This window comes from Bison bison, unplaced genomic scaffold (assembly GCF_000754665.1).
Source record: "Bison bison bison isolate TAMUID 2011002044 unplaced genomic scaffold, Bison_UMD1.0 scf7180017864250, whole genome shotgun sequence".
Classification (NCBI taxonomy): Eukaryota; Metazoa; Chordata; class Mammalia; order Artiodactyla; family Bovidae; genus Bison; species Bison bison.
The window spans coordinates 1392841-1402564 of NW_011494822.1; the positions used below are offsets into that span (position 1 = coordinate 1392841).

Consider the following 9724-nt stretch of genomic DNA (forward strand, 5'->3'; position numbering starts at 1 on the left):
AATAAACAGCAGCAATATACAGCCTTGACGTACTCCTTTTCCTATTTGGAACCAGTCTGTTGTTCCATGTCCAGTTCTAACTGTTGCTTCCTGACCTGCATACAAATTTCTCAAGAGGCAGGTCAGGTGGTCTGGTATTCCCATCTCTTTCAGAATTTTCCACAGTTTATTGTGATCCACACAGTCAAAGGCTTTGGCATAGTCAATAAAGCAGAAATAGATGTTTTTCTGGAACTCTCTTGCTTTTTCCATGATCCAGAGGATCTTGGCAACTTGATCTCTGGTTCCTCTGCCTTTTCTAAAACCAGCTTGAGTATCAGGAAGTTCACGGTTCACGTATTGCTGAAGCCTGGCTTGGAGAATTTTGAGCATTACTTTACTAGCATGTGAGATGGGATATGTGTATACCTATGGCTAATTCATGCTGATGCGTGTCAGAAACCAGCACAATCTCGTAAAGCAATTATCCTCCAATTAAAAAGAAATAAATTACAAAATATAGACAAATATAAATTACCCTCCACTTCTTAGGAGTAATCAAAGTTTTCTTTCACCCGGAAACATACAAGCATAAAAATCATCTGACTTATTTCAGTCAAGAATGGAATCCTACTCCTTTTTCTCTCTGTATCGATAAGTAAATGTCTACACTTTATTTTTTCAGCATCATTATTGGATTTTTGTGTCTGTGTGTAGAGTTTTGCTACTTTGGTTTTACAGGCTGTGTACTATTTAATAGTATGGATGTGCCATGATTTATTTGATTTCGTTATAAAAGTAACTTTGGTCTTTTCACTTCTAGCAGATAAATGTGTTTGCTACCCCCATTCTCAGAAAATTCTACCCTGAGGTTTTTCTTCTATTTCTCCAACAAAATGTGATCATTCTAGCTCGTTTATACAATTCCCAGGCTTCCAAAACTCATCTGTTCCTCAGCCTCCTCTTATATTAGCTGGATATCCTTTCCACTGTTTGTAAGTGATTGGTTGTTCCTTTCCTTCAACAAAGATTAGGTCATGTCTAAGTGCAAAAAATACATGTTTGGGGCTTTGAGGGGCTATGTGGGCATCCCTGATGACTCAGTTGGTAAAGAATCTACCTGCAATGCAGGAGGCCCTGGTTCAATTCCTGGGTTGGGAAGATCCCCTGGAGAAGGGATGGGCTATCCACTCCAGGCTTCTTGGGCTTCCCTGGTGGCTCAGCTGGTTAAGCATCTACCTGCAATGCAGGAGACCTGGGTTCGATGCCTGAGTTGGGGAGATCCCATGGAGAAGGGAAAGGCCACCCAGTCCAGTATTTTGACCTGGAGAATTCCATGGACTTGACAGCCCATGGGGTCTCTAAAGAGTCAGACATGACTGAGCGACTTTCACTTTCACTTTGAGGGGCTGTAGTGTTGTGTGTGGCACAAGGTCTCATGGGTGGCCCTGCCACACAGGAGAAGAAGCCAGATTATAAGCTGAGCTGAGCTGATGGCCATGCAGATAGTTGCTTCCCAAGGAGGCCTGGTGGAGGGCCCTTGCTTCTCGCTGGGGAAATGGTAATGGACATAGGGGAACTCGTGAGTGATATGGACCTCAGAGGAGGCATGGGGTTCTAACAGAGACACAGAAGAGACCGTTTCTGTCCATGCAGAGGGTGGAAGTGGAAAAGCAGGGAAGTGGATGGGGCTGAAGAGGATTAGTGGGTCTAATTATTCAAGTGGCTTGATCATGGGGAGGTGATGAAGTAGTGAAATTCCTCCATTGTTCTCTCAATGTTTCCTAACTTCCACATTAGCACCACTGTGAAGTTTCTGTTTACACTGCCTTCCTTGTTTTTAAAACACATTTTTCATGTCTTATTCACATTTTTAAGCTGTTTTACAGCATATTTCTACAATTCTTATTATCTTTTTGTAATTGTATAATTGATTTACAGTATTGTGCTTAAATATTGTTTTAACAAATTCAAATTATCCTTTAATTTTATATATTTTTTAATAGATATAAGTCACTTCAGTTGTGTCCGACTTTTTGCAACCCTACAGATTGTAGCCCGCCAGGCTCCTCTGTCCATGGGATTCTCCGGACAAGAATATTGGAGTGGGTAGCCATTCCCTTTTCCAGGGGATCTTCCTGACTCAGGGATCGGACCTGCATTGGCAAGGTGGTTCTTTACCACGAGTGCCACCTGGGAATCTCAAATATTGGTTTACTGTATTGTATATTATTCTTGACGTTTTCTCTCACCATGATGTTTCTAATATTTGTTTACATTGCATGCAGCTGGTGCCCATCCATTTTCCCCATGATATAACATACCATAAGCTTTCCCATTCTCTCAGTGGACACCTCTGTTATTTCTTGTTTTTTGCTATTATGAAAAATGCTGCTGTGAATGTTCTTTTACATGCTTCCTGGGGAGATGTGGAATTTTCCTAAGGCCGAGGCCGCCCACCATCACAGTTCTTTTTAAACCATGAACTGATTTTATCATCCCTTTGTAGGAAGACACTAATTTGGTAGCTGGAGGGTTTTTTTTTTTTTTTACCCTGCAAATTTTAAGAAGTGTTTTAAAAATAACCCTTATTTGTTTATTAAAACTTTTTGCTGCTTCTTATTTGCTAGGGAGTTATCTATGCTCTTTCAAATTAACTCCTGTGATCTTAAGCCATGGCTTTTTTCTCCATTTGACAGATAATGGATCCTGAGGCATAAGGGTATTGTTAGAGCTAAGTGAAACCCAGGCAGTCTAGGTCCAGAGTCTGTGTGCCTAAGCATCTCTGAATTGCTACCTATCTCAAGCCAACATTGGTGGGCAGGTGGGTCACTGGGACTTGGAGGCTGAGGGGGACCATAGGTACTTCTTGCTTTTCTCCTGGCATGAGCAAGCAAGCAGGCATCCTGCAATTCTGTTGAAGTGTCGCAGTTGAAGAGTGTTCGTTGTGTTGTGTGTGTGTGCTCAGTGGCTCAGCTGTGTCTGACTCTTTGTAACCCCATGGACTGTAGATCACCAGGTTCCTCTGTCCATGGAGTTTCCCAGGCAAGAATACTGGAGTGGGTTGCCGTTTCCATCTCCAGGAGATCTCCCTGGGCCAGGGATTGAACCAATGTCTCCTGAGCCTCCTGCATTGGCAGGCAAAGTCTTTACCACTAGCGCCACCTGGGAATGGCTTGCCAAACTGATGCAATCTGTCACTGCTTTTCCTGGACTTGAATTTAGGAATTCTTCTTATTGTGTTTCCATTAACACATCCACTGTCACATCTTTTTTAATATTTAGAAAATGTAGAATTTAAAACACTTGGGGATTACTTTAAACCACGGAGACCTTTATTATAATGTCCTCAATGACCTTTCCATATTTCAGGCTAATGAAGTGAAGAATAAAACACCATATGTTCACAGCACATCTGCATGCCCCAGCATTGTATAACGCGCTATTTGCTCCATGCTTTTGTGCCATCTAATTCACGGGCTTTGCTGACTTCTTCTCCTGAAATTTCACCTAATAGACTGGTTGCTTGTGAGGAAACTTGTAGTTTTCCATAGAAATGCTTCTGAAACTTATGATAAGCACCACTCAGAGACATTGGCAGAAAGCATTCAAGCCTTGACAGTGATTTTTTTCCATCACTTAGCTGAAGGCTGTCTTGGTTTCTTTCCTTTCTAGGACCTTGTCAGTCAGTCGATAATATTTAATATCATACTTTCTTCTGGACCCTGGGAACATCCACTGAGCGTGACCGAGGCTCAGTCCTCCAGCTCTGATATTCTTATGGATTAAGCAGGCCATAAACACATACATCAGTGGAGTGGTTTCATGTAATTTTAAGTGGCTTAAGAAGAGAACAGGGCAGAATCTGCTAGACAGTGAGAGGCCATGTCAGCCTGCCAGGTTGGGACTCATTTCTGAGGAGGTGAGGTTGAAAGAAGCCTGAGGCATGAGAATGGTTTGAAACAACCTGGAGAAATGACCTCTGGACCTAAGGAGTGGCAAGTGGCATCTGAAAGCTGATGAGCTCAGTGGGCAAAAATACCACAGAGATGAGTGTGTGCATGTGTGTGCATGGGTGTGTGTGGTCTCAGAATGGTGCCTAGGAGTGCTGGGGAAGGTGCAGAAGTGGGTGGGGTCAGTCCTTTAAAAACATGCAGGTATTTTATTATAATTGTTCCTTTTGTCCATCTTCATTGAGGTACAATTGATAAATAAAAATTGCATATATTTACAGCATACAGTGGGGCTTCCCAGCTGGTGCTAGTGGTAAAGAACCCACCTTCCAGGGCAGGAAGCTTAAGAGGTACTGGTTCGATCCTGGAGAAGGGCATGGCAACCCACTCCAGTATTCTTACTGGAAAAATCCCACGGACACAAGAACCTGGTGGGCCATAGTCCATAGGATCAATAAGAGTCGGACGTGACTGAAGCAACTTAGCACAGCACATAACACAGCACACAAAGGGATTTTTGTTTTTGTTTTCTTAAAGAGCAAATAGGATGGAAATTTTATTAGACGATTATCTAAACAATTTTATGAAACTTTGTAACTTTGATAACAACACCTAAAAGCCTAAAAAAAGTAATACGCAATTTTACTTACGGAATAGGATCAAAAATCACAAGTGACGTAAGATCTTAATGAAGCAAGTGAATCAGTTATCTTAAAATGACCTAACTGGGAAGGAAATCTAAAAAACAGGGAATATATATATATACATAGAGAGAGAGAGAGAGAGAGAGCTGACTCACTTTCCTGTACATTCAGTTCAATTCAGTTCAGTCGCTCAGTCATGTGTGACTCTTTGCGACCCCATGAATCGCAGCACGCCAGGCCTCCCTGTCCATCACCAACTCCCGGAGTTCACTCAAACTTACGTCCATCGAGTCCATGATGCCATCCAGCCATCTCATCCTCTGTCATCCCCTTCTCCTGCCCCCGACCCCTCCCAGCATCAGAGTCTTTTCCAATGAGTCAACTCTTCGCATGAGGTGGCCAAAGTACTGGAGTTTCAGCTTTAGCATCGTTCCTTTCAAAGAAATCCCAGGGCTGATCTCCTTCAGAATGGACTGGTTGGATCTCCTTGCAGTCCAAGGGACTCTCAAAGAGTCTTCTCCAACACCACAGTTCAAAAGCATCAATTCTTCGGTGCTCAGCTTTCTTCACGGTCCAACTCTCACATCCATACATGACCACAGGAAAAACCATAGCCTTGACTAAACGGACCTTTGTTGGCAAAGTAATGTCTCTGCTTTTCAATATGCTATCTGCTGCTGCTGCTGCTGCTAAGTCACTTCATTCGTGTCCAACTCTGTGCGACTCCATAGACGGCAGCCTACCAGGCTCTGCTGTCCCTGGGATTCTCCAGGCAAGAACAGTGGAGTGGGTTGCCATTTCCTTCTCCAATGCGTGAAAGTGAAAAGTGAAAGTGAGGTCGGTTGGTCATAACTTTTCTTCCAAGGAGTAAGCATCTTTTAATTTCATGGCTGCAGTCACCATCTGCAGTGATTAACAAAACAATATAAAGCAACTATACTCCAATAAAAGTTTTAAAAAATGACCAAATAAAATGATTTCATTATATTTGGGCTTGTAATACAAAGGCCCTCCAATATCAGGAATTCGTATAAACATACCATATCATTAGGTCAGTGCGATGTGATGTGTTGATGTATATACACACACTGTGAAATGATTGTCACAGTCAAGCTGCTGAACACACCCACCCTTCGTCTGTCACCTGCGTGTGCCCGTGTAATGAGGATGTTTAAGATCTAATTTGTTAGTGCATGTCAAGCACACAGTGTGTATTGTTGACCAGGTCACCATGCTGTCCATTAAATGTCTAGAACATTTTCATCCCATGTAACTGAGCCTTTGTCCTCCTTCTGGTTTCTCCCACTCCCCAACTGCTGGCAGCCAGTTCTACTCTCTGCTTCTATGAGTTTGACACTTTCAGTCTCTTTATAAAGATTACTCTGGCCGCAGTGTAGATAATAGACTTCTGTGGAGGGAGTTCAAGAGAGAAAAGCCTTAAGACTCTGATGAGAGAGGGTCTGCTGGGTGCAGGTGGGAGAAGAAACAGCTTCACATGGGATTGCAGCCTTTGAGGGGAGAGGGGGCCAGGCGTGTGATCCATTGTTGTTATTGTTCAGCCACTGTTGTGTCCCAGTCTTTTGCGACCCCATGGACTCCTTGCAGCACGCTAGGCTCCCCTGTCCTTCACTGTCTTCTGGTGTTTGCTCAAATTAATGTCTGTTGAGTCAGTGATTCTATCTAACCACCTTATCCTCTGCCCCTCTTCTCCTTTTGCCTTCAGTCTTTTGCAGCATCAAGGTCTTTTCCAATGAGTCAGCTGTTTGCACCAGGTGGCCAGAGTCTGGAGCTTCAGCATCAGTGTGAAGTGTGAGCCATAGGATAGGGTTTGTTGATGGGTCAGAGTATCACATGGGGAAATTAGAGACACCAAAATGACTCTGGTTATGACGGGGAGGACTCAGGGAGGAAGCAGATTTGGGGGACAGTGGCAGCTAGGGGTGTGTTAGGTCCTTGTTTGATTGGAGGTAATTCTTTGCACTCAAGTAGGAGTGAAGAGAAGATGGAAGTTGCAGTTTCAGGGTCAAGGTGGAGCTGAGACATCAATTGATATTCCCCACCTGATGGTTGCTCTTCCACATCGTGGGCTCCCAGGAGGATGTGTAGACGGTGGGAAGAGAATGACAGAAGATTGCTAAAGCCATCTCATAGTTGTGCTCAGGCTGGTGCATGTTCATCACTGGCTAGGTTAAATTCTGGTCCAGGAAATCTCTGACTTCAGGGTCGCTGAATGATGGTGCCAGTTAGCAAAATTTCTATCTGCAAGGAAACACATATTCAAGCCCAATACGAAGTCAGTTGGTAGAAATAGAGCACCTGCTTATTTTTTCACCCAGATGATACATGTGTCTAGCAGGGCTCCAATCTCTAGTCAACAAATGCTTATTGTATACACAGGGGTAGTATCTTCAGTGCAGTGAGATGACCATGGATTTGGAACCAGGGATGCACCTGTTAACATTGTTAGCTCTTCTGTTTATCTGCAGGACCTCCTTGAGTCTTGTCTCTATATCTGTAGAATACGAAAGACGGCTAATGCTTATTTTATAGGCTCGTTTCAGGAAAACAAGAAGTGTATTGATGCTGTACATAACCACATAACCTTCTGTGCAGTTTCTTAGATTTTATCACTCTGATGGTGGAATCTTTGATTTTGATATTATATGTCTCAGTGTTATTTTCTTGTGATGAGAACTTTTACAGTTTGGCCTCTTGTGTGCTCAGTCACTCAGTCCTGTCCAACTCTTTTCAAACCTGTGGACTATAGCCTGCCGGGCTCCTCTGACCATGGAATATTTCAAGCAAGAATACTGGAGTGGGTTGCCATTTCCTCCTCCAGGGGATCTTCCCAAACTAAGGATCAAACATGAGTCTCCTGCATCTTTTGCATTAATAGGCAGATACTTTTCCACAGTGCCACCTGGGAAGCCTCATTCGCTCTTTTAGCAAATTGCAAAGATGCAATGCAATATTAACTACAGTTATTACTTATTTTAGTAAGGATTGCTTATTCTTGTTTTTGAATAACTGCCCCCAAATAGTAATTAGTACTCATGAGGTTTGTCTTTTTTGTTCTTAGACCAAAGAGTGTGACAGATTTGAACTCCAACGAAAAAGCTTTGACATGTTGGTCCATTGGACTTAATGTGCCTGCATGCTAAGTCGTGTCTGACTCTTTGTGACCCCGTGAACTGTAGCCCACCAGGCTCCTCTGTCTGTGGAATTTTCCAGGCAAGAGTACTGGAGTGGGTTGCCTTGCCCTTCTGCAGGGGATCTTGCCAACCCAGGGATCAAACCCAGGTCTCCTGCATTGCAGGCAGTTTCTTTACCATCTGAGCCACTGGGGAAGTCACATTGGACCTAATAGGTATCATTAGATGTCACACACAGGGCCATTCCCAACTGAAATCTGAAAACAGTAATCAGCGGCCTTTTCACGAAACCCAAATTGTTAGTAGTCTATTATATGTAAATTTATCTGTTACGATCTCCTGCATGCGTGCTCAGTTACGTCTGACTCTTAATGACCCCATGGACTGTAGCCCACCAGGCTTTTCTGTCGATGGAATTTCCCAGGCTAGAATACTGGAGTGGGTTGCCGTTCGCTCTTTCAGGGGATCTTCCCAACCCAGGGATTGAACCCTTGTCTCCTGGAAGTCTCCTACATTGCAGGCAGATTCTTTACTGCTGAGCCACTGGGGAAGCCCCAGATTTATCTGATGCTATTTCAAGTTATTTGTATTTTCACCCTACAACAATGAATTTGATGAATTTACTTCTGCTATGAGTTGTAATTTCTTCCTTTTTCATCCTATGATTTTTTTCCAAGCGGTTGCAGCGAATTATGGTGCGCTAGAATAACTTATGCAAACCCCTCAGGGGTCACAGACTTCCGTTATATCTTCCATGTGCTTTCATGTTTCCAGGCCCAGTGAGACTTCCTCTTTTTAGCTGGTCTGCCTATAGTAATCCCTTCATCCCTTTGACCATTAATTGGAAAATTATGACATTTAGAAAGGACATTTCTCAAAACCGTGGGAATCCTTATATTTGGACCAGATGTTAAGAGAATTTTAATAGAGGAATAAAACATCTGTGACAGTGACTAGCAGAGTTATAGAAGGAAAGGGAACAAGAATTGCATTTTAATGGAAGCATCAATATTGATAAGAAGGTAGAGAGGTATGTGTGAGTGTACACTGTTTCTGTCTACTGACTCATTTCTCATGAGATAATTTTTTTTTGCATATATTGTACCTTCTGTATTGTCCAGAGGCTAAGATTGTCAGAGCCTTATTTTCGAATGAAGCACGTACACGGGTAATTGTAATTCAGGGTGACAAATAGAAATGAGTGTTGATGTGTAGGGGCCCCATGGGGGTAGAGGAAAGTGGGAAAGAATCAGAGAAAGTTGTTACTCAGAGATGAAGCTTAAAAACTGGAACTGGAGGCAAGAAAACCTGTCAAAAAATGGCTAATATTATAGAGGAGAGAAATAGAGAGGGGTTTAGGGTAGGGAGGGGTTGTTGCTGTTAAGTCGTTCAGTCGTGTCCGACTCTTTGCCACCCGAGGGACTGCAGCATGCCAGGCTCCTCTGTCCATCACCATCTCCCGGAGTTTGCTCAAACTCATGTCCATTGAGTCAGTGATGCCACCCAACCATCTCGTCTTCTGTTGTCCCCTTCTCTTCCCGTCTTCAATCTTTCCCAGCATCAGGGTCTTTTCCAGTGGGCTGGGGGAGAGTTGTCAGAACACAGTGACAAAATGACAGAGGAGCTTTGGGAAGATGAAGGAGGGGAGACAAGGTGAGTCCTTGGATTATGAGTTGAATGTCAGAGTAGATGGGGAGCAGCGATAAGAGAAAGTAGACATAAAGGATACAGTTGGTAAGGCAGACAAGCAAGTCACCCTCAGATGGGGTCCTTCTGTCTGATTTACGTGAAGAGGTCTATTTTTGGAAGAGGTCTATTTTGATTTATAGATCTGGATTATGTATGGAGGTCTCACAGAGCATTATAGACTTGGAAGTCACCCACTTTTAGGAACTATATCAAGTCATTGAGTTTGAAGAGATGGGCCACTGAGAGTGTGTAGACTGAGAAGAAATGAATGTTCAGGAGAGGCTGAGTTACACCTTCATTTAAAGGG

General features: G+C 43.2%; 1 protein-coding gene across 1 annotated transcript in view; it reads left to right on the top strand.

Annotated features, from left to right (window-relative positions):
- SEMA5A (sema domain, seven thrombospondin repeats (type 1 and type 1-like), transmembrane domain (TM) and short cytoplasmic domain, (semaphorin) 5A) overlaps positions 1 to 9724 on the top strand; it is a 559453-nt gene that overhangs the window by 177473 nt on the left and 372256 nt on the right. The gene's annotated exons all lie outside the window — the stretch shown is intronic.